General features: G+C 37.3%; 1 protein-coding gene and 1 long non-coding RNA gene across 8 annotated transcripts in view; one reads left to right on the top strand and one right to left on the bottom strand.

Annotated features, from left to right (window-relative positions):
• Window positions 1–3,248: 3,248 nt before the first annotated feature.
• Window positions 3,249–4,741, bottom strand: LOC144377717 (uncharacterized). The gene is made up of 2 exons (XR_013438738.1): window positions 4,392–4,741; window positions 3,249–3,434 (listed from the first exon to the last, which is right to left on the bottom strand). It is a non-coding gene; the product is annotated as an uncharacterized LOC144377717 (long non-coding RNA).
• Window positions 4,742–4,862: 121 nt separating this feature from the next.
• Dennd4a (DENN domain containing 4A) overlaps window positions 4,863–24,077 on the top strand; it is a 114,810-nt gene continuing 95,595 nt past the window's right edge. For all 7 annotated transcript variants that reach the window (XM_078049443.1, XM_021727663.3, XM_078049444.1 and 4 more), the window contains exon 1: window positions 4,863–5,143. The gene's annotated coding sequence lies outside the window, so the exon portion shown is untranslated. The remainder of the gene's footprint in view (window positions 5,144–24,077) is intronic.

Below are 24,077 nucleotides of genomic sequence, written 5' to 3' on the forward strand. Positions count from 1 at the left end.
TCAGATGGCCACCAAAGGGCAGAGACAACAGTGGCTTGGACTGCAGCAGTCCTCCTGTCCTTCGTCATTCCTCTCAAGTACCAGGTTTAAAATTTGTCATTGTTAGAATGAGAGTTCTTACTATTATTCTTGAAAGTTGTTCAGGCAAATAGTCTTTCAAAAAGAATTTAGCCTGATCTGTCTTTTGACCACACTGCTGATCAATTTCCATTTGTGGATTAAATACATTGCAATATCACTCTAACACCGTTTTACAATGAATGCAATTTGGCAACACGTGCTCTACTTGGGATGTATCCAGAGAGTTTCTAAAAGCTCATAAATTTCTGATGAAAGGTTTTTTCACCCCTGAGGAAGCCCTGTAGCATAGATATCAAGGACTACTTTAAGGCTCCATGTTTTCATTTACAGATGTGGAAAACATCTGGCATAGCAATTAAGGTACCTAGACTTAACAGGTGGAGAGAACTGGACTATAAAACGTGAGCTTCCAGTACTATAAATGGTTACTGGTCTCATAGTTTTCCCTCATGCAGCACTGGAACTATAATGTTTTAAAATAATTCCTAAGAAAGAGCTAGAGTTCCAGGTGTAAAAGATGACATCACTTCAGGAAGGGCATGGCATGGGACTCAAATTTATAAGCCACATTTTTCTATTTGGCTTATGTCTACATTGTTAGAATCTCTGGCCCAAGTCACATTTAAGGCTCAAGTTTATTTAGCTGTGACCTTAGTCACAAATGCCTGGGATGTTGAGAGGACTCAGGATATGACAGTTAAAACTAAGAGGTAGGGACTGGGGATGTGGCTCAAGCGGTAACACACTCGCCTGGCATGCGCGGGGTGTTGGGGTGGATCCTCAGCACTACATGAAAATAAAATAAAGACGTTATGTCCACCGAAAAAAAAATAAATATTAAAAAATTATCTCTCAAAAAAACCCCAAAACTCAGAGGTACTTAAAAGTAAAAAATTCTCCCTATTGCTTTTCTACTGCTTTTAAATAATATTTGCTCAGAAGTGATTTTCTTTGATAAAAATACTTCAAACCAACTTTTGAAGAATTTTGAAACTTTTTTTTTTTAAAGAGAGAGTGAGAGAGAGAGAATTTTTTTAATATTTATTTTTTAGTTCTAGGCGGACACAACATCTTTGTTGGTATGTGGTGCTGAGGATCGAACCTGGGCCGCACGCATGCCAGGTGAGCGCGCTACTGCTTGAGCCATATCCCCAGCCCCAATTTTGAAACTTTTTAGAATCCCATTCTATAAGCTATTCTTGCAACTATTTGCCTATAGCATTTTCACTAATATTCTGTTATGTAGGTGAATATTTATATATAAGTGTGTATATTTCCAACTGAGTGCTCTTTGTTGCTAGTCAAAAAATTTAATATGCCAAACTAGTCCTCAAAAAAGAATTGACTGGGACTGGGATTGTGGCTCAGTGGTAGAGCACTTGCCTAGCACATGTGAGGCTCTGGGTTCGATCCAGCACCACATAAAAATAAATGAATAAAAATAAAGGTATTGTGTCTATTTACAACTAAAAAGTATTTTTTAAAAAGAACACACAGATCTAGCAATAATTAAAACCAATAAAAGGCTTAATCTGTTTTTAAGGGGGAGGGAATAGGAGTTACCAATTTGACATTAAAAAACTTTTTTTAAAGAGTTTTATTGACACATAATTGAAATAGAAACTGCACATATTTAAAGAATGCAATTTTTTTTTTTTTTGGTACTGGGTATTGAACCCAGGGGTGCTTCACTAACCACATCCCTTGTCCTTTTTATTTTGAGACAGGGTCTGGCTAAGTTGCTGAGGGTGACCTCAAACTTGCAATTCTCCTTAAAATTGCAACTTAGTAAGTTTGATATATGTATATACCTGTGAACCCATCACCACAATCAAGGTAGTGAATAATCCATCACCCTCAAAAGTTTCCTTGTGCCCTTTTATATTATAAACCCTCCCTAGCAGTCACTGACTGGCCAATAGCCATGTTCTTCCACTGGGGATAAAAACATTGTAGCTGACATTGGCAGCCAGAAGGGTAAGGAGATTAAACTTTTTGTTTAACACAGTTAAAAATTTTGATCTTCATTCCCTTATAGAATGCTTGGTTATATAAAAGTGACAAAAACTTATCTCCTTCTATTACTTTTTTCCAATCCATCCTTCACTGAAGAGTGATTTTTAAATTAAATCTAGAGTCAGAATCTTTTTTAAATGAAAATTAATAGCGTTAATAAGATATGCATTTATAGCAGTACATAAGAGGAGGGGCATATTGTTGTCTGAGCCATTTTAGAGCATACATTTAGAGACTACAGAGTACAGTTTATGATTATGGAACACATTTTTCAGTGTAAAAATTAATTGGTAATATATTAGTATTCTTTATTAGTATTATGGGTAACCATCTGAGCTAAAAACTTACATTAATCCTTATTTCTTGGGTGGTAGCTTCTAAACTTACATGGTTCTTTGAAATCTCCAGTTTAAGTAAAAAAACCTACTGAAATCTTTCTACCTATTTTGTGGGTGTGAGGAAAAGACTTGCCAGATACCTTAAAAAAATTAATGTCTTATAAAGTAAAATAGTAGTTTAGGAGTTGGGGGGAATGAGAAGTTATAATTCAGTGGATATAAAGTTTTAGTTTAGGATGATGAAAATCTTCTGGACATGGACAATGGTGAGGACCACAATGTGAATATACTTAATGCCACTGAACAATACATTTAAAAATGGTTAAAATGGTAAATTTAATTTGTATGTATTTTACCACAATAAAATAAAAGAAATTCATGTCTTGTATTTTATTAGAAAATGCAAAGCTAAGCACTTTTAAAAAAATTAAGCCAGCTGTTGTGGTGCAGAGCTGTGGCAGCAGGATTGCAAGTTCTAAGCCAGCCTCAGCAATTTAGCAAGGCCCTAAGCAACTTAGTGATACCCTTTCTCAAAGTCAAAAACACAAAAGGCTGGGGATATGACTCATTGGGAAAGCACCCCTTGGTTCAATCTCTACTACCAATAAATAAATAAATAAGGAACTATAGTATTGAAAACTTACGTATTAACATTAGTCCATATTTTTTCTCCAAGTAGCACATTGTGCAAAAAATGACTAAGAATGATTGATTTGGATTGTTATTAGCAATCAATAAAAAAAATCGATTTGTATAGGCAACTATATATTATACCAACAAGACATACAAAACTTTTAGAAACAAACTATGTAATAATTTTCAGTGAAAATACTTTTTATTGTGCACAAAGTTATGTGATGCTCACATATTTTTTTAACAACAATGAACTGAAGATTAAAATACATCATTTGGCCAACTTGGTGTTGAAGAAGTTCAACCTCAGATTTTTTTTTTTTTATTTTCTTAACTTTAAATTCAGTTCTTTGGTCCATATATTGCCTGAAATATAAACACAGATGTCATATTGCAAACATCAGTGTTCCCCACTCCCTTGCTTTGTAATTAAAACCTTTTAATGGCTTTTGCTTACAATTAGAATAAAACCCAATCTTGTTTCTATTTTCCTAGGCCTTGTAGGACTGAGCCCTCCCTCCCTCTCGAGTCTCAGGCTAGGCTTCTCCATGCTAAAAAGATTTTCCCAGCACCATGAATTCTACTCAGTTCTAACAGCCAAGCTGCTTCCTATTGCAAGTTCTTTACAGAGTCCTTCCCTCTGTCCTAAACATTTCCCAGGGCCTTTCTCCCATTATTGGTTCTCTTGTGTCTGATGGGCCTTCCCTTCATCACTCTAGTTTTTAAAACCATCCTGTTATTTACTATTCCAGAATTCTTTTCATAACCTTATGGTATGTTTCCCCTCCAAATGTAAAGTATTCATTTATTATTTGATCTTCTCCCACTAGACTGCAACTCGCTGAAGGCAGATTTTTTTGATTCCCTCACCATTGTGTCCCCAGTGCTTGACTTTCAGTGAATGTTAGTTGACTGTCTACAATGGAAGAAAGGAGGGAGAAAGTAAAACTGTAGAGTTGGTAAAAAGGATGAACGCCTGTTTTGCATAAATTGACTTGAAACAAGAGGGATTTTTAAGGTCCCATTTCTTCCTTCATTTGTCCTTGGAATATTATCTAACATTTATTGAGTACTTTTGGGCATTATGCTAAGCAGTTCACATGTACTACAGAATTTAACGCTCAGAGTAATCTTGTAGGGTTTATCGACCTTTATTACACTCATTTTTCAGAGGCAACTTGCCAACAGCCATTAATGGTGGAGCCATGGTCAGGTTTAAGTAGGCCATATCCAATTTATCAATGTAATGGACACCCCTTCAGTCAACAATAGGCGTTTTATCAACGTAGTTTTCGAAGAACCCCCCTAAGTTCCCCATTTTACCTGGCCTGCTATCTTGGGTCCGAAACCTACTAGGTGGTTGCTAACCCCTCAGGGGGTTTCCTGCAGAATCTGAGTGCCCTGGGCGGAGAAGCCGCATCTCAGACTGACGCCCCGCGCTCTGGCTAGGCAAGGACTCCTGGGAGTGCCAGGGAGGACGAGCCAGGTCGGTTGGCGCGAGCTGGAGCCTTAAGCAAAAGGGGCAAAAGGTGGCAAAACGGGAAGCACTGTATTCCTCACCCATGCCCGCCCGGGGCTCGGGATCTCCCGACAAGAAGGGGAAACCACAGTGCGATTCCCCATTTACACCGCGCGTCACGAGCCCGCACGGCCCAGCCCCACCCACCTTCTCCGCCCCTTTCCAAGAAGGCGCTAGGACCTCATACCTCCAACCCGGCCCCCTCCTGCGCCCTCGGGCCAAATTCGGCCTGTGATTGGTGTTCGAGGGCTCGATGCCCTCCCCCGCCCTTTCCGTCACTACCAAGATGGCGCCGGTTGCGGCGGCTGCCGCGGCTGGAGCTGAAGAAGGAGGCGGAGGCAGCCGCGACCGCGAGGGGAGGGGGAGTCCCGTCTGACTGAGACGGCAGGCCTGGGCGGGCGGGGGTGCCGCGCAGGGCGGAGCGCTGGGCTGGGGATGAGCTAAGCGGGCTCAGAGCGCCGCGGTATTCAGCCCCTCGTGTCCCGCCGCCGTGCGTGAGGGATCTGGCGCCGCTCTCTAAGCTTGACCCGCTGCTTGCGCTGGGGCCAGCGGGGAGGTGAGTGAGGGGACAGCTACGCGGGCAGCGGTGGCTTGTAGAGCTGTCACGGCCCCGAAAGGTGACAGCCGGGGGCGCGGGACTCGGGCGGTGGGACTCAGGAGGCGGCACGGATGGCCGCGACCTCCGCCCGGGCTCCTGGAATCCGGGCCGTCCTCCGTGGGCTCCGTGCGCCCGGAGAAGTCGCGGCGGTGCCGAATGTAGCGCGGGCGTCTCTGCGTCGGACGCGTGGGGGGCTCCGGTGTTTTCATTCCAGATTTTCTATTAGGGGCTGGCCTGGGGCTGTTGTTGTTTGGGTGGTGGGGGCGGGGAGGGGGAGGTCCTGGAGCTGGATTTTGACAAGCTCGTTACGTAAGTCGGAGGTGGCTTCCCGGAATCCCACCTGCTCTGTATTTTAAACACGCGCAGAGGGTGAGCCTGGGGAGCCCGGGTCCCGCCTTTTCCTCCTGGTGGTCTGCCCAGCTTTCCCCGCCCGCGGGCGCCGGTTCCGCGTGAGCCCGGCCAGCGTCCAAGTTGGCCAGGTTTTTCAATCTTTTTTTTTTTTTTTTTTTTTTTTGCGGGGCGGTGGGGGTGGGGTGGGCGATTCGGTTATTATCGTTACCTTTAAAGTTTATCGCTTTATGAGGGGAGGAGAAAAAAGAAAAAGGCTTGTGACCTAAAATTGGGTCGCAGCGACAGCTTTTCGTTATGGTGCTTTTAAACGACAGACGTGCCGGACGATTTTTGTTGTTTCCAGGGTGCTTTTAATTCAAACGTATGGTTACGCCTAGGAGCCTTAGAGAAGGGTTTTTGTCTTATAGGACAGTTATGTCTTGTTTGCAACAGCAGGACAGGCATCAGGCAACAGGCATGCATTTATTTGAGGAGAAAACGCGTGTCAGCCAGTTAGAGACTCCTGAGGGCAGAAATTGTATTAGTCTGTGAATATGTTATTCTTTAAAATGTATTATACATTAATGAAAAGAATAACCCTAGTATAAAAGAAGCAATCTCATAAAATTACAAGCTCTTATTTGGTATGTATATAGCCTCATTCTGATTTTGGCCTACCCTCTTCCACCTCTTCCTTCCTTGGGGAAAGGAGACTGAGACACCTGTAAACAGTGTAGCCCAGGTTACAGTAATCTATTGTAGTGCATTTAAGATTATTATAAAAAGTAGTCTCTGGGGGATATAACATTGAATAATAAGAACTCTTGGGTAAGTTAATTCAGTTTATGTTTATAGTAGATCTGGGATTCAGCTTCTGAAAATTAAAAAGTATACAGAATTCTGAGCTATTTGAACCCTGTTTGAACTTATAATGAAAGACTGTATTTGGCCTCATTTATGGGAACTTTGTTTTGGGGAGAAGTAAACATTTTTGGGTAATTTTTAATTCATTTTTACAATTTCCCTTTGAGTCAGAGTTCTCAGTAAGGAGTCCAGAGTAGTATATCAGTATCTGTGATATATGTTACATAATTTTCTTTTTCTGAATGATTAAACACAGACCTACTTCACTGTGGGATTTTATAAGAATGCACTTATTAGAGAAGTTGATTATCTTGACATCAGCCCAATATTGTGAACAAATGAATAAAATTTGCCTTGAGTTTTAAACTGTGTACACAATTTTACATTTTTAAAAATTGGTGAAGCACAGTATAAATTTTCTGTTCATTTAGGAGAGGAAGGAAGCTGATGTGATTTGTTTTGAACTTTTCCACATGAATTACCACTGGCTTAAATAGTTATTGATTCTTAAGTTTCTGGAACTATTGTCCTGTTTCTGACAACCTAAATAATATTTAGTATAATTGGAAGGATATTTTTTAAAAAGGAATATTTATTAGTTCATTAAAAAAATAATAAAAATTATGGCAAAGTATTAGTAAAAAACTTATTTTTCCTGTTGTGTAATTATTGGTTATGTTATCTTTTATTGTTTGCAGAATTTTTCCAAGCATCATGCTTATTTCAGAAACAGAAATGTTCATTATATTATAATCTTGTGCTTTCTTACTTAAAAGCTCATTCTAAGTGGAAAATGTAAGTTGTTCTAGCAGGAAAATTGACTTGCTATTCATCTCTAATGTCAGAGACTTATCTTTGTGGGACTTTTCTCTTTCATATCAGAGGTAGAAGAAGAGAATGGATAAAGATAAAAGTAGTGAATTTTTTTCCTTTCTTATTTGTCTATTTTTTAGTGCCCTCGATTGATTGTTTATTGTCCAGGAGAATTTATGGTAGGGGTTTTTATGGGAGCCTAGTCACATTTACCATAATTTTACTTTGAATTCTAAAAGGCCATGTAGCACTTTACATTTAATAACCTATTAATTTACATAGGGTGTTATTATAATAGCAAAAAATTGAACAGTCAAAATATAGTATGGAAATGGTGAAATTTAAGATAATCTATGTGGTGGATCTGGCTACTAGATATCATTTTAAAAAACATTTGCTGACATGAAAAAGTACAATGTTGAGAGGAAAATCATAATATAAAGACATATAATACTGTTATTTATAACATACCACATGTAAATGTCTAAAAGGCTTGGCAGGAAATCCATAAAATATTAACAGTTATTGTCTCTGGGATGACAGGATTAAGGGTAATTTTGCTATTAATATTTTTTTCTCACTTCTGAACAATTATTACTTTTGGGGTGGGGGGCAGGTACCAGGGATTGAACTCAGGGGCACTCGACTACTGAGCCACATGGCCAGCCCTGTTTTGTATTTTATTCAGCCACAGGGTCTCACTGAGTGCTTAGCGCCTTGCTTTTGCTGAGTCTGGCTTTGAACTCCTGCCTCATCCTACCAAGCAGAGCCGCTGGGATTACAGGCCTGCACCACTGTGCCTGGCCAATTATTACTTTTATAATTAATGACATTAGAATATTTTTTTAAGGGTTATGAGGGGAAATACTGAAATTCCAAATAACCATTGTTCCAACAAGGAAACTATCTTATGATTCATTGGTAGCAGAATCAACCCAAAATATGGTGTGTATTTGCAGTACACAGTACTAGAAACAGGTGATAATTTAGATAAAGGCATTGCTCTAATTACCAGTACCAACATTAAGTTTTACATATGTAGATGTTTTGCACTATTTGCACATTGCTTTTCTCCAACCTTTTCAGTTTGCTTCCTACACCAAACTGTTCTTGTTGACAGTGCCACCTATTGATGAACTTCTCTTCCCAGTCTTTCCTCATTACTTCATCAGTTATTAGGCAATGGTTTTGGGATGTTTATGAGATCCCAATATTTTGCTAGTGACTGAGCATACAAAGGTGAATGAAACATGATTTTAGCCTTCAAACTTTGCCTGAGAATGCTTTTTTTCTTTATGAGCCATCAGCACACAACGAATACTTTGCTTTTCCAGTTTCACTGCTAATATTAAGGTAGTATCTTTTCCTGGTGTTCATATCCTCTGGTAACTTCCTTAGTGGAAAAATGTATTGAGTTCCTAGACAAACAATATAAAAATGAATTTTTGAAACATTACTTGACTTTATGTTGGGGAATCTTGTATTCTGAAAGGCTGTATTTATATCTATGGTTGTTCTTGTTATTTTTTTAAATGTGTGAGACTTTCTTGGTTCCTTTTTCTTACTTCCTTCAGTTGAAAATCATAAACAAGAGAAAAAAAAAAGAGACAAAGTATCCAGAAAAAAAGAAAGATATCATGGGAGTTTTTCTATTAGTGCTACACTCTATTTTCACTAAAAATAGTGAGTCATCAAAATGAATAAGTATACTAAGTAAGAGATAACAATTTCTGGGTCACTTTGCTAAAGTTTTTCCCTTCTGATCAGTGTGAAAATTCATTTTCCATATTTATGTTAAAAGTTTATATGCATATGTAAACTCACAGTTTTAACTATTTTTTGTTTTTGAGTAAAAGCTGCAGTACTGAGGAGTGAACCCAAGGGTGTTCTACCGCTAAGCTACATCCCCAGACCTTTTAATTTTTTAATTTTGTGCAGGATTCCTCTTAAGTTCCCAAGGTTGGCCTCAATCTTGTGATCCTCCTGCCTGAGCCTTCCAAGTAGCAGGGATTACAGACATGGGCCACTGTGCCCCGCTTAAATTCCTTAAATTTGTTTTTGTTTTTATTGTAATATTGTTTTGTAGATGAGACATTTTTATTTTTGAAAAACTTTAAAGTAAATTACCAAAATATGTAGTATACACCCATACCCACATATAAAAATGTTAACATTTTCATTTTGGCTTCAGATACATTTTAATATAAAAAGATCTATGTCATAGTCACCACACTGAATTCTAAAATAGCAGTGTAGAACTTTATACTTCAGTGAAGTTAGACTTTCTTCCCAGTTTCATCTCTCTCCTTCTTCCCTCCCAGTTCATAAACTATATGTATGAACAATATATGGCATTGCTTTGGGTGCTTTTAAAAAGTATTGGCTTTGGAACCATACTTCCTTGTTTTAAATCTTGACTCTGCTTACTTAAAAGTTTCATGATGTTAGATAAGTTATTTAATCATTACATGCTGCAGTGTCTTCATCTATCAAATAGGGGTAACAGAATTGTCAATTTCATAAGTTTGTTGTAAAAATTAAATAAGTTTATTTGCAAAAGGTGCTCAAAATTGTGCCTGGCACTTTTTTTTTTTTAAATGTGCTGATAAGTTTAAGTAGCTGTTAATATGATTGTATCATGGAATGCATATTTGTTGATATGAATTGTTGTTGATACTGTAGGTCCAGTTAATTATTTTCATTGTTGTGCAGTGTTCCATTGAATTAATATACTCATTTTATCATTTCCCCTATTAATGAGTATTAAATTGTTTTCATTTTTTTTTTTTACCTATTATAAACTTTGCCTCATTAATGTCACCACATCTCTTGAAGCAACATGCCAGAATATCTCTAGGTCATATTCTTGGTTGTCATATTGCTGGGTTCTAGGGTAGAAGTATCTTTCCCTTTATAAGATATTTATAGGATATTGGCAAACAACGTCTCTCCATAATCCTTGCCAGCAGTTAGTGTTGTCAGACTCTGATTTTTGCCAGTCTGAATGGTATTAAAATGGCATTTCATTTTTGTCTTTTTTTTTCATCTTTTAGTATTTTTGGTTATCTCTTCAGTGATTTGCACATTTTCTGTTGAGCTGCCTTTTTTCTTAAATTTTAAGATTTTTTTCAGCATAGTTATAAATGTTAAGGAAGCTTGTTTTTTATTTGTTTTTTGAGGTCTTCAAATCTCTTGGAACAATTACCAGTGCAGACCTAAGTTATTATAATTTTAAACTTTAATATATTGTTGATAGTGAACTTTCTAATGTGCTTTCTCAAAATAGGTATAGTTATAGTCCTTCTAAGACTGAGGAAGTGTTTCAGTAATGTACTGAAAATACATTTTACCGAAAATTACTTAAAATTTGTTGACTTCAAAATCCAGGTAGAATTTTATTAATATGATCAATATTACTTGTTAGTCCAAAATTCAAGAGGCCTCCTGCTTAAGGGAGAATTTTCTCTTCCTATTGCTTCCTTATTAAGGAATCAAAATGTAAACAGATGAAATGACTGACAGACACTTTTATCCGAAATATTATAAACTTTTAATCAATGGCAAGATGATTTTACATAGTACTCATTGTATTTCTGTTTTTGCTCGGCCACTATATATGACTGAGAGAACTAAGATCAGCCTGGTTTATTTTGGCTATGATTTCAGAGATTTCAGTCCTTGGTCAACTGACTCTGTTGACTTGGGGCCTGTGCAAAGCAGCACTGTCATGGTGAGGAGTGTGTGATAGAGCATAGCTGCTCTCGTTAGAGTGGCTGGAGAGACAAAGAGGAAGACGAGTCACTGGGGTCTCTAGCCCCTTCAAGGGCACTCCCTCAGTGTCCAAATTTTTTTCCACTATGTCTTGTAATGCCATGGTCAAGACTTCAACACACTGGCCTTTGGGAGATATTCAAGATCTAAACTATAGCAGATACAGCCAGGTATTTTGTGGAATGCCCTTCATTTTGGTTTGTCTGATGTTTTTTTCATCATTAGACTGGAATTTTGGATTTGGGGAAGGATAACCACAGAGATAAAGTGGCAATTTCGTTGCATCATTTCAAAAGTAAATACTAGCAATAAGGGCTGTCATTAATATTGCTGGATAATCTTGCTGAATTTCTTTATAATTATTCTTGCTGAATAATTATAAAAAGATGACTTTTATTAGGTTGGCTTACTCGACCAGAAGCTGGATAGTTCATGATGGCTTCTGCAGGCTGGAGAGCTGGAAGAACCAGTAGTTGCACAGTCCAAGAGGCTGAAGCCCCAGAACAAGAGGGAAAAATGGTGCTATCCTAGTCCGAGACGAAAGGCTTCTGGAGAATCACTGGCAGAGTCCACTTTGGAAGAGTGAAGAAACAAGAGTCCCATATCTTCAGATGATCTCAGCAGCAATCGAGAACCATGATGAAGAAGAATCAAGCTTTCGCAGGCTGATGCTTCCTTGTCTTCCAACTTTTATTCCATCTAAGCCATCATCTTATTGGATGGTGCTGCCCACACTTAGGGAGGGTCTCCATTTTCAGTTGGCTATCCTATATGCCAATCATTCCTAGACACACCCTCACGCACACACCCATAAGCATTTAATCCTTGACATCTCTTAATCCAATGAAGTTGACAATTCAAATTAACCACTATACTGCAGTAGTACAGGATTCTCTACTGTAAAGTTTTCTCATAGTCTACTTTTTAGAAACAGGTCACCAAGTATAGCCCAAACCCTGAAAATTAGGCATTACCTTATTGAGGACTCCTTTAATTTGTAAAACTATTTGTAATTCTTCTATTGAGAAATTTTCCTCCTCTCCATCATTTATTGTGTTGCTCAATTTGTTTCACCCCTTTCAGATTGGCTCCTGTGACCAACAGGACATAACCCATCGTTTTGCTTGCATTATAAGATGCTCCAGTGCCCGTCTTGTATATTCCCTGCTCCAGCCGTAGCATCAGCCTTCTCCTAAGGATCCCTTGTTCCTTTTATTGGAGAATGATAGGTTCTGGGTACTAGACATGCTTATTACTATTGATAGGCCTTCATAGTGCATGAACTTATAAAACACATGTATGTATATTAACATATATGCTAACAGAACTATTTTTGTTTGTGTACATTTAAGCAGAATATGAGTTCATGCTAACATCTTTGACTAATTCACTAACACGTGGTTTATTCTAGCTTTGTCTCCTTGCTTATCCATATACCCGCCTCCAAAAACTAGAGACCTGATTCTCACTATTTGACATCCATTTACTTCTTTGTTCAATCCAAATATACATATATAGCAGAATTGTTAATCTGTATCTCTGTGAGAATTGACTTTAACACCAAGAGCAGTATTTATTGTTATAGTTACTTTTGTCTTTAGGTTTAGTGTTTCTAGTCAAAACATTGTTTCTCAAAGATACTTAGGTTAGAACCTTTTCTCCTTATCCTCCATATTTTAATTTTATTTTTATAAATTGGTATAAATTACATAATAATTACACATAAAACTTTAAAATAGTTTCCTTGCTTAACTATAGGTTTGTATGATTTTCTTTTTCTGACTTTTGTGGCAAAAGCAGTTCCTTCCATGAAAGTGGTATTTCTTTCTTTTTAAAATTTTTTTTATAGTTGTAAATGGACCAAATGCCTTTATTTTATTTGTTGATTTTTATGTGATGCTAAGGATCGAACCCAGTGCCTCACATATGCTGGGCAAGTGTTCTGCTACTGAGCTAAGCTCCAGCCCTGAAAGCAGTATTTCTTGAGGAGGTTTAGTCAGAATAGTATTCCTTTATTTGGTTGTTAGTTTACTTCTTTAGATATAGACCACATTATTGCTTCAGATGTATTTAGTAGTACATATTGAGATATGCCATTTAGTGGATCAGTAAGACCATTGCAAGTAAACAAATAGAGAATATTATTTGAGAGCTGTATTTTAAAAATATTTTTTAAGTTGTTGATAGGCCTTTATTTTTTATTTACTCATTTTTATGTGGTGCTGAGAACTGAACTATTGCCTCATGCATGCTAGGCAAGTGCTCGATCACTGAGCTACAACCCTGGACTGAGAGCTGTATTCTTTTAATAACGTTCTATGTACTAGCTCATTTAACTCTCCTAAGTAGTCTGTGAATTAAGTACTTCATTATTTTGTCTTATGTGTGTGTGTATATTTTTTCAGTACTAAGGAGTGAATCCAGGATACACTCCCACTGAGCTACATTTCCAGCTCCCCTTTTATTTTATATCTTTTGAGACAGGCTCTCACTAAGTTGCCTAGGCTTGCCTCAAACTTGTGATCTTCCTGCTTCAGCCTCCTCAGTAGTTGGGATTTCAGGCAGGCACCACTGCACCTGACTATTTTGTCCATTTTAAAGATGAGGAAATTAGACACTTTGTGGTTAAACAATTTATATAAGGTCACACAGCTACAATTTAAATGCAGCCAGTCTGATTGTGGAGCCTGCCCTCTTAATCACTTTGATATATTACTGTAAATAAAAAGAAGAGCTCAAAGAGTGGTAAGTGTTATAGAGGGAAACAGGGTGATTGAGAGAATGAAAAAGAGTCCTCAAGAAAAGTTGTTAGCGGAGTCCTCTCTTAGGACATAACACTTGACAGATAAGGACTCCTGAGCTGCTGGGATTATAGGTGTGGGCCACCTCTTTATTCCATTAACCTTGTGTATGTGTGGTACTGGGGATTTAACCCAATGACACTTTACTACTGAGCTGCATCCCTAGCTCTTTTTATTTTTTATTTTGAGACAGGGTCTCCCTAAGTTGCACAGGCTGGACTGAACTTGTGATCCTCCAGCCTCAGCCTCCTGAGTCACTGGGATTGCAGGTGTGTGTCATTACACCTGGCTTCCTTTATGTCTTTTAAGTCTCAGTTAAGGTATTACTTACTCCAGAAATCCTTCTCAAGATCTCTGCTCTTTTCTGGATTATGGGATCCCTTCTGGAATAATCTGTTAGTAACTGTGTCATACCTCAAGCACATTAGTTACCTGGCCCTGAGAAGGCAAAGTCATTGTACTGTCATGTATAACTAATTAAAACAAATAAAAAAATTTGTTGAGTGAATTATTGTAGTATTGGAGAGGCAGTATAAAATAATTGACTTTGGGGGCTGGGGTTGTGGCTCAGTGGCAGAGTGATTGCTTCACATATGAGGCAATGGGTTCAATCCTCAGCACCACATAAAAATAAGTAAACAAAATAACAAAGATATTGTGTCTACACATAATTAAAAATTTAAAAAATAGATAAATAAATAAATAATTGGCTGTGGATTCAGACTGTGAACCTGGATTTGCTAATGGATTACCTTTTTTTACCCCCTCTGTGTACACCTATTTCTTCCCCTATAAAATGGGTATAATGATGCCTTCATAATGTGGTGAAGCTTAAATTTGTTAATACAAATAAAGTATTTTAAAATCCATTAATTTACTTGATGGGGGAGGATTTTTTATTGGTTCATTTTAATTATGCATAATAGTAGAATTAGTTGTAACATTTGTACATGTGTACAATATAGTAGTATAATTTGATCGGATTTGTTCCACAGTGCTTCCCCCTTTTTTCCCCTCCTTTCTCCCCCTGTTCCCCTTCCTCTATTCTACTGGTCTTTCTGTTTTCATGAGATTCCTCTTACCTTTTTCTCTTTTGGGTGGGGGTGGGTGGGTACTGGGAATTTTAGGTGCTCAACCCCTAAGCCACATCCCCAGCCCTTTTATTTATGTAGACAACAAATATAGTTCTATGTTAGCATATATGTTAATATACATACATGTATTTTCCAATTTTGAGACAGGGTAGTTGCTTAAGGCCTTGCTAAATTGCTTCGGCTGGTCTTGAACTTGCAGTCCTGCCTTCCGAGTTGTTGGGATTATAGTCGTGTGCTGTTACACCCAGCTCCCCACATTTTTTTTTTTTTCTCTTTTTAGCTTCTGCACATGAGAGAGAACATGACTCTTGACTTTCTGAGTTTGGCTTATTTTGCTTGACCTAATGCTTTCAAGTTCCATGTGTTTTCCTGCAAATGATATAATTTAATTCTTTTGCCTGAGTAAAACTCCATCATGTATATATCCCACATTTTCTTTATCCATTCATACATTGATAGACACCTAGGCTGATTCAATGGTTTGGCTGTTGTGAAGTGTGCTTCTGTAGACACTGGCATTCATATATTGCTACAGGATGTGACTTTAAGTAGATAAAATAGAATAATATCTGGCAGTTAGGAAATGTTTTATTATACCCATAGTTATCCTTAACATATGTTAATTTATGTCTTTTTCCTCTGTTGAGCTTCAAATTAGTGAATGACTGAACAAACAAACTAATCCTGGGTCTTAAAATAAAAGATACATTTCTAACTTTTGAGAATATCATGGCAAGTTAATTTTTTTTCTAATAGCTCCAATATTTGGTCTCAACATCTTGTCACAAATTTGAGATTGGCATTAATGATAATTAGCATTTCTTATTTATACTGTATAATTAGTTGCTTATTTAAAATTCAACATAGTTTTTTAGTAGTACTCTTTTTGTTTCTTTTTTTTTTTTTAATCTTTATTTATTTTTATGTGGTGCTGAGTTTCAAACCCAGGGCCTCGCACGTGCTGAGCGAGTGCTCTACCGCTGAGCCACAACCCCAACCCTAGTAGTACTTCTTAAGTTATTGGCATGTCCTTTGCTTACTCTTATGCTTCAGTTAGTCTGTACTGTTTGAAACCAGAGTTTCTCTGCTTCTGTTGGCAGGTGGGGTCTGCACAAGCTGCAGGCCTCTGCAGCCGAGAAATTTGTTGCAGCTCTTAATGGCAGGCTGCGTGCGCCTTTCACTGTTGCAGCAGACCCCAGCAGCTCACCATCAATTTCTTCTTCTTTCTGGGTTCTTGTCTCATAAATTCAAAGAATGAAATCCACAGACTGGGATTAGTAAGTGTGAGAACAGTATTTGTTCACGAGTATAAAATCAGAACTCCTGCAGTGTGAGAGGGGAACCTGACAAGGTTTCCAGTCTCGATTTATATAGCACTCCGGTGGATGCTGTTTGTCTAGATTTATGCTAATCAGGATTTGAAAAAGGTCCCAATGCTATTAGTCTAAAATTATACTAATTAGGGTTTGGACAAGTACTAATGTTTTTGGTTAGCTGTCAATTCCATTCTGTTTTCTCCCCACTTCTTGGAAAGCCAGAAGTTGAAGTCAGTGAATCCAGCATGCTTGGTGAGGGGTCTGGAGCTGTAGTGCTGCATGGAGCGTGTTTCTTCAGCAGGCATCCACACTGGGTGCAGGCTGGGCTGCTGTGATGTGACAGGTTGGCTTGCCCTGGGTCACTTGTGCTTGTGCTTCATCCTGCGTACATGATGCTTCATCCTGCCTAGACTGCCGCTCTGCCACTTCACTGCTCTACTTTTTGGCAAGGACTAGTGGGCTGGCTGCATGGCTTGGTGACCAGGAAGCCATCTGACTAGCGTTTAACTAGTCTTTCCCAGTATGGATTAAGGTGGGAGGGGTGTAGCTGTGCTAAGATTGTACTTTTTATTTGTGAGATGAATTGAAGCAAGGAGAAAAATGTTGAACAAGGGGGCAGAATAGGGAATTTGTAGAACTTCCTAACTGCTTCTGAGTCAGACTTACACATTATCCCCTCTTTCTTTGGTGTAAAATAAATTCTTATAAGATTGGACAATTATAATCAAATGTAATTTCAGTAAGCACTTTCTAGAGGCATATTATAAGTCATTAGAAATTACTGATGTCTCTTCCTTTTTCCATTATTGTAAACAATTAAGACTTGCTTACTTAAAATCTTTTTATGATAATTACTATTTAATTTTTCATAAAATTATGAAATTAAGATTTTTTTTGTGTGAAATAACAGAACTTTCAATGGTTTTATATAGTAACAAAGAACTCATTTACTGACTGCTGTCTGCTAGGGACTGTTCTAAAACATATATTTACAGCTAGAGATATAAAATTGCCTAATCTCAAAGAATTTATAATGTAGTTGAGAAGAGTAGATGTCCAAAGAAATAATTACATATAAAAGATATGTGCAGGATACTCATGAAACATAAGACATACCTCAGAGAACTGAAAAACAAAAACAAAACCAGTCCTAAAGTTCATTTGAAAGAATAAAAGACCCAGAATAGCCTAAAATTCATTTGGAAGGATAAAAGACCCAGAATAGCCAAAGCAATCTAAGTTAAAAAAAAAAATACTGGAAATATCACAATAATACAGAGCTATAGTAGCAAAAACTTCATGGTACTGGCATAAAAATAGACACATAGACTTATGGTGCAGAATAGAAGGCACAGAGACAAATCCACACATGTATAGTCAACTAATCTTTGACAAAGGTGTCAAATATGCATTGGAGAAAGGACAGCCCTTTAACAATACATGCTGGGAAAACTGGTTATCCCTATATAGAACAATGAAACAAGACCCTTTCCTCTCACCCTGCATAAAAATTAACTCAAAATGGATCAAAGACCTTGGAATCAGACCAGAAACTACAACTCCTAGAAGAAAACTTATGTTCAACACTCTAGGACATAGGCACAAGCAATGATTTTTCTCAGTAGGACCTCCTAAAGCTCAGGGAATAATGCCAAGAGTTAATAAATGGGATGTCATCAAATTAAAAAGCTTCTGTACAAAAAAGGAAACAATGTGAAGAGAGAACCTACAGAATGAGAGAAAATCTTTAATGGCTACTTTTCTGACAAGGTTAATATCTAGAATATATAAAGAACTCAAAAACCTGGGACTGGAGTTATAGCTCAGTGGTAGAGTGCTTGCCTGGCATGTGTGAGGCCCTGGGTTTGACCCTTAGCACCACATATAAATAAATAAATAATAAAAAGATCCATTGTCAACTAAAAAAAGTAATAGCCCAAAACCAAACAACCCAGTTGATAAATTTACAATTAAATTAAACAGATACTTCTCAAAACAAGAAATAGAAATGTCCAACAAATATATGAAAAATGTTAAACATCATTAACAATTAGAGAAATGCAAATTAAAACTATGATATGACCCAGCTATAATATTTCTTGATATTTATCTCAAAGAATTAAAGTTATCATACTGTAGTGATATGTGCATACCCATATTTATAGCAGCACAATTCACATTAGCCAAACTATGGAACAAGCTTAGGTGTTCCATCAACAGATGAATGGATAAAGAAAATGTGGTATAAATACACCATGGAGTTTTTATTCAGCCATAAAGAAAATTGAAATTATTTCATTTGCAGTAAAACAGATGGAACTGGAGACCATTATGTTAAGCAAAATAAGCCAAACTCAGAAGGTCAAGGGTTGGATGTTTTGTCTCATGTGGAAACTAGAGGGGGAAAAGGAAAAGAAAGATGTATGTGTGGCAGGGTGGGGATCTAATGAAAATCAAAGGGAGATCCATTGAGTAAAGGGATGGGGGTGGAAAGAGGGAAGTGCTGAGAAGTGATATGACCAAATTATGTTGTTATATTGTGTGCATCCATAAGTATGTAACAACAAATACCATCATTGTGTACAACTGTACTCACCAATAAAAAAAGAAAATAGAATGGCAGCCTCTCAAGGGGAAAGAAGTGTGGAAAACTTGCAAGAATACGTCTTAAGTATTTCATAGGAGCTGGCCATTTGAATAGGAGGACATGAATTGCAAAGGTACTATAGAGTTGTGTAAAAAGAGGACTTCAGTATGGTTAATGGCAATTTTTGTATCATTCAACTTAATGAAACTGAAATTAAAATATTTTTTCAAATGTGTCCACATGGCAGTAAATATGAACTTTTTTAAAATAAAAACTGTAGATTATAAAATATTCAAATTATTTGTTCTGTAACCTTCATGTCACTCTTGAGAATGAGATGTTATTGATCACTTCCTTTCAAACTCCTTTATCAAAATTTTTTGAGTTTTGTTTGGTTGGTATGTTAGTTTCCTTTCTGCTCATTTTTCCTGTTTAAGCATAGACCTTCATAGAGTAGATGACAGAAAATGATAGAGCTTGTAAAACTTAAAAAGAGCATAATTTTATAAATGCAAATAGTGAAAATGATTGAGGTAAATCATTGACTGAGGTCAACACCAAAATTTTATAATTTTAGAGAAAAAAGCATGTATAGGTTATTTTGTAAAATATTATTTTATATAATTTTTCCCCTGTAGAATTGTACCTACCATTAAGCAAAACCCATGTAAGCAATTGGCAGGATGCTTTGTGCTTCACTGCTTTGCTCACCTGATTAACACCTTTACTTCCCTTTTCAATTCTTTTATCCACTCATTCATGATTCCTACTCCACCCCATCACAACTAACCAACCAACCAAATAAAAAATCCCCCTAAAAGTCCAGGTTGACTATTCTGAGAAGTGACTGAAGTGAGGAGAGAAGAGAGGTACTTGTGGCCAGTTTTGTGGTGGTGATGGGGTGTGTTTATATATGTGTGCTTCAGGCATGAGGTTTATGTTCAAATAGCAAACTCAAAATCATCACCATTGTCACCAAAATCACATGTAGGGACTTTCTTGCTGTTTTACAAATTCATCAGTCTTCCTTTTTTCACTTCAATTGCTTAAATATGTCTCCCCCCTATTTTTATTTGACATATATTCAAATGTGCTTTTTAAAAAAATTTTGTTGATAGACCTTTATTGTATTTATTTGTATGTAGTGCAGAGACTCGAACCCAGTACCTCACACATACCAGTTAATGAGCCACAGCCACAGCCCTCGAATGTGCTTTTAATAGTATATAGGGAGGGCTGGGGTTGTGGCTCAGCGGTAGAGCACTCTCCTTGCACATGTGAGACCCTGGGTTCGATCTTCAGCACCACAAAAAATAAACAAAATAAAGATACTGTGTCCATGTATAACTAAAAAAAATTTTAAAAATAGTATATAGGGAAAGGGTGATGAACAGAGAAAAAGAAAGATATGCTTTTGTGCTTGTTCTTTTTTTTTTGGAACACCCTCCCACCTCTCCTCTATCATCCTATTCATATTGCAGGGTTTAGATTGTTTCTCTTTTTTGATTCTTCAAGCCTGAGCTTTTGTGTTCTTTGCTTTTCTTTGATTACTCCTTTAAGAGCTTAAACATTATCATACTGATTATTTACTTGTCTTTTCTTTAAATATATTTTTAGTTGTAGATGGACACAATATCTTTAGTTTGTTTATTTAGTTTGTTTATGTGGGCTAAGGGTCAAACCTGGTGCCTTACACGTTCTAGGTAAGCACTCTACCACTGAGCCATAACCCCAGCCCTTACTGGTCTTTTCTATTAAACTCCTGTAAGATAAAATCATGGCTCAGTTTGTCTTTGTATTGCCATTGTCTACTACAGAGCCTGGCATACCACAGGGGTATCATTTCTAGATCCTTGGTTGCAAACAAGAGTCAACTCTGATTAGCTGAAGCAAAAGAGAAAGGATTTTTTTTTTGGAAAGAATTGGTTATTCGACAGAAATGACTTTAAGATTGGAGAGCCAGACTCAGATAAATAGGAGATGGACAAACCTTAGAACTAGATCATAGTCAAAGTAATAACCATAGGGATAGTCTTTTCCCGTTTAAGACACCATTGATGCCATTGGATGCCATTTGCCTTTTGGGGGGTGCTGCATGTCACTGACCTAAGAATGAACTATTTCTTATTTATAAATAGCAGAAAGTAATTCCCCATAATCTTGAATGCTCGAAGTCCAAGATCAGAGTTCCTGAATGGTCAAAGCCTTCTTTTGTTGTGGCGGAATGCCAATTTCTTGTTGTGGACCCTCCCATGGCAGAAAGAGCCCTAAGAATGAATGAATGGGTGGATGGTTGGATTTATTTTAAGCATTCTACCACTGAGCTACATCCCCAGCCCAGAAAGAATTTACAGTTCTTTGTGACTTTAAATTTAAATTCTGTGTGAATGCATTTAAGTGACCAGTCTGTGTGCCTCCTCAAGCAAGGAGAGCAGGTATTTGGCCTTTTTGGCTTCATGATGGACTCTAAAATCTAGCTTTTTAAACACATGTGTTGGATTCTATTTATAGAGAGGGAGCTAACTCAATTGTTAGACAATAAAATATAAAACTGACATATGCCCATTTCCATAAACACCCATTTAACAATTAACAGGTGAACAAATGAGAGAACCAGTTATGATTTCCTATCTCTAAACTTTCATATCACTAAGCATTGAACTGATTGTGGTACCAGTAATGTAACTCAAAACAGTTTAGTACCAAACCTTAAAAACAATCAAAAGATAAGGGGTTGGGGTTGTGGCTCAGTGGTAGAGTGCTTGCTTGCCTAGCATGTGTGAGGTACTGGGTTGGATTCTCAGCACCACATAAAAATAAATAAATAAAATAAAGGCTTTGTGTTCATCTATAACTATAAAAAAACAAAAGATAACAGCATTAGAAAAATTTTTGATTTTTAAAATTTGTACCTCATTTAATTATTTAAATCAAATTATTTGAATTAAATTTTAACTTTTTTTAGGCCCCCGTCCCGTACATAAGCACAAGCTTATTTGCTTATCTGATAAACTAACACTGGATGGAACTAGGATTTGATTGCAGAACATACAACTGCTATACCTCACTACTTTTTACAGTTTATGTAGTTGTATTCAGCAATTAAAAAACAAGAACAACAAAACAACATTTTAGACAGCTGAAAGAAATGTTTCTGCTTACTAAAAATGATAGAGATGTATATTTCTAAGGCATTATTTTCATCAAGTATGAGGTCTTAACAACCACTTTGGAAAAACTGCTGTTGTCTACCAAAGCTGAATGTTCATATATCCCATATGGTAGCAATTTCATTCTTAGTATTTTTTTAATGCATGTGCTTGTGTATCAAAGGACGTATAAAATGCTTTATGTGTGACTTTGGAATCAAGCCAGGTGTCTATTAATAGAGTGGATAAATAAAATTGTATATATTTATGAAAAACTATATACAGAAACCAAAGTGAACAAACTATTTCTAGGAATTTGAATATGGCAGAATCTCAAAAACATTGTGAAGTGAAAAAAGCTAGACCAAAAAGTGTGTGCTGTATGAGTTTTTCATTTATATAAAATTTAGAGATAAAACTAGTATTACAATTCAAGACAGTGGTTCTCTTTGGGAAGGTTGGAGGGAGATTCCTGTTACTAGTTAATACTCTGTTTTTTGACCTGGGTGGTGTTTATCATGGGTAGTATGGCCATTTTGTGATAATTCCTGGAACTATACTCCTTTCTATATGTGTTATATTTAAAAGGGGGGCACCTATAATCCCAGCAACTCTAGAGTTTGAGGTAGGAGGACTGCAAGTTTGAGGCCAGCCTAGGCAATTTAGTGATACCCTGTCTCAAAATAAAGGGGCAGGGGGTGTAGCTCAGTGGTAGAGTGTCCCTGGAATCAATTCCCAGAACTGCAAAAAAAGAAAGGAAAAAAAATCTAAAACGAAAACAGAAAGCCCTGTCCACCATGTGGCCAGCGCAATGGTTTCATTAATGAGATTCTTGGCATAAAAGTTAGTTAGCGAGATCGAAATAAAACACACAGACTCAGTTACCTTATTTCTGTTGCCAGGTCCGAGGCGGCTCCCCTCTCTGGTTCCCACCTCTAACCGCCCAACAGGGCAGCAAGGGTTACTCAGGGCTAGCAGGAGAGAGAGAGAGAGAGAACATGCCTGGGAGTAGCTTTTTATTGGGGGACAAGAGATTCAGGGGAGAATTCCATCCAATGAAGGTTGAGGGGGGACCGCACTCCAAGGTCAGGGTCAGTGATTGGGCCCCCGGGGTCAGTGGTCAGTCACACCACCACACGGATGGGTTCTCTCATCAGGAAAGGGCCAGGAAAGTTCCGACACAGCCAGAATACCTCAGACCCTTAACCGGAGCCGCCCAATCACGTGTCAGAATGGCTTCCCACAGCCCTGTACTTGTATATGAACTATCTGGGGGAGTGAGCATGGCTAAGTGAACCCCTCAAGTTGTATGCAAAGTTTTATCTAAACATCTCTGTGTATTTTAGGGGAGAAAAGTTTCTCTAAAATTAATTAGATCTTTGAAGAGATTCATGACCCCAAAACAACTAAGAGCCCATGTAACCAAGTTCTGTATATTCATAAAATTATTAATATAAATATTTATTATGGATAGTTTCTTTTTACAATAAGATAAATTCTTGCCTCTAAGACTAGACCCTCTGTGGTTTGGATTCTATTTCCCCACACTTTCTCAATGTTTTTGCTTTAAAATCATCTTCCCAGTCATCTTCTTTCTCACCTTCATTCTAATTTTCTCTCTCTACTGACGGGTTGCCATTGGCATACCTTCCTTAATTTTCATTCATTGTTTTAAAAGCCCTCGGTTGATTCCATATCTTCTACCAGTTACCATTGCATTTCTTTGCTCCCTTTTATATCAAAATTCCTCCAAAGGATTACTTATAATTCCTCATCTCCAGTTGTCTCTTTAGCTTATTCCAGTTGGAGTTTCCTTTATATTAACACTTAACTAGCTCTTCTCAAGGTCATGCTGATTTGAGTTTTGCTAAAATATTGTGGGGAAGTAGGGTGAGTGTGCCTCTGCTATAAAGAGTTGATTTGATCATGTTTCTCGTTTTATGCTGTACTTCAGTCCTTGACTTGTTCAGGATCCTCTTTAATTTCATTTTCCTTTATCTACTCATCTTCATTCCCATTCTATTTGCTTCATTTATTTTAATATGTTCTATATATTATCCTGAATATATCTTTGAAAACAAAGGTGCTATTTTGGGCATATGTTTTTAGTCTATACATTGCTGTGTTGCCACAGATTCCTTTATTTTTTACTATATTTACCCAAGAC

Source organism: Ictidomys tridecemlineatus, chromosome 5, assembly GCF_052094955.1.
Source record: "Ictidomys tridecemlineatus isolate mIctTri1 chromosome 5, mIctTri1.hap1, whole genome shotgun sequence".
Taxonomy (NCBI): Eukaryota; Metazoa; Chordata; class Mammalia; order Rodentia; family Sciuridae; genus Ictidomys; species Ictidomys tridecemlineatus.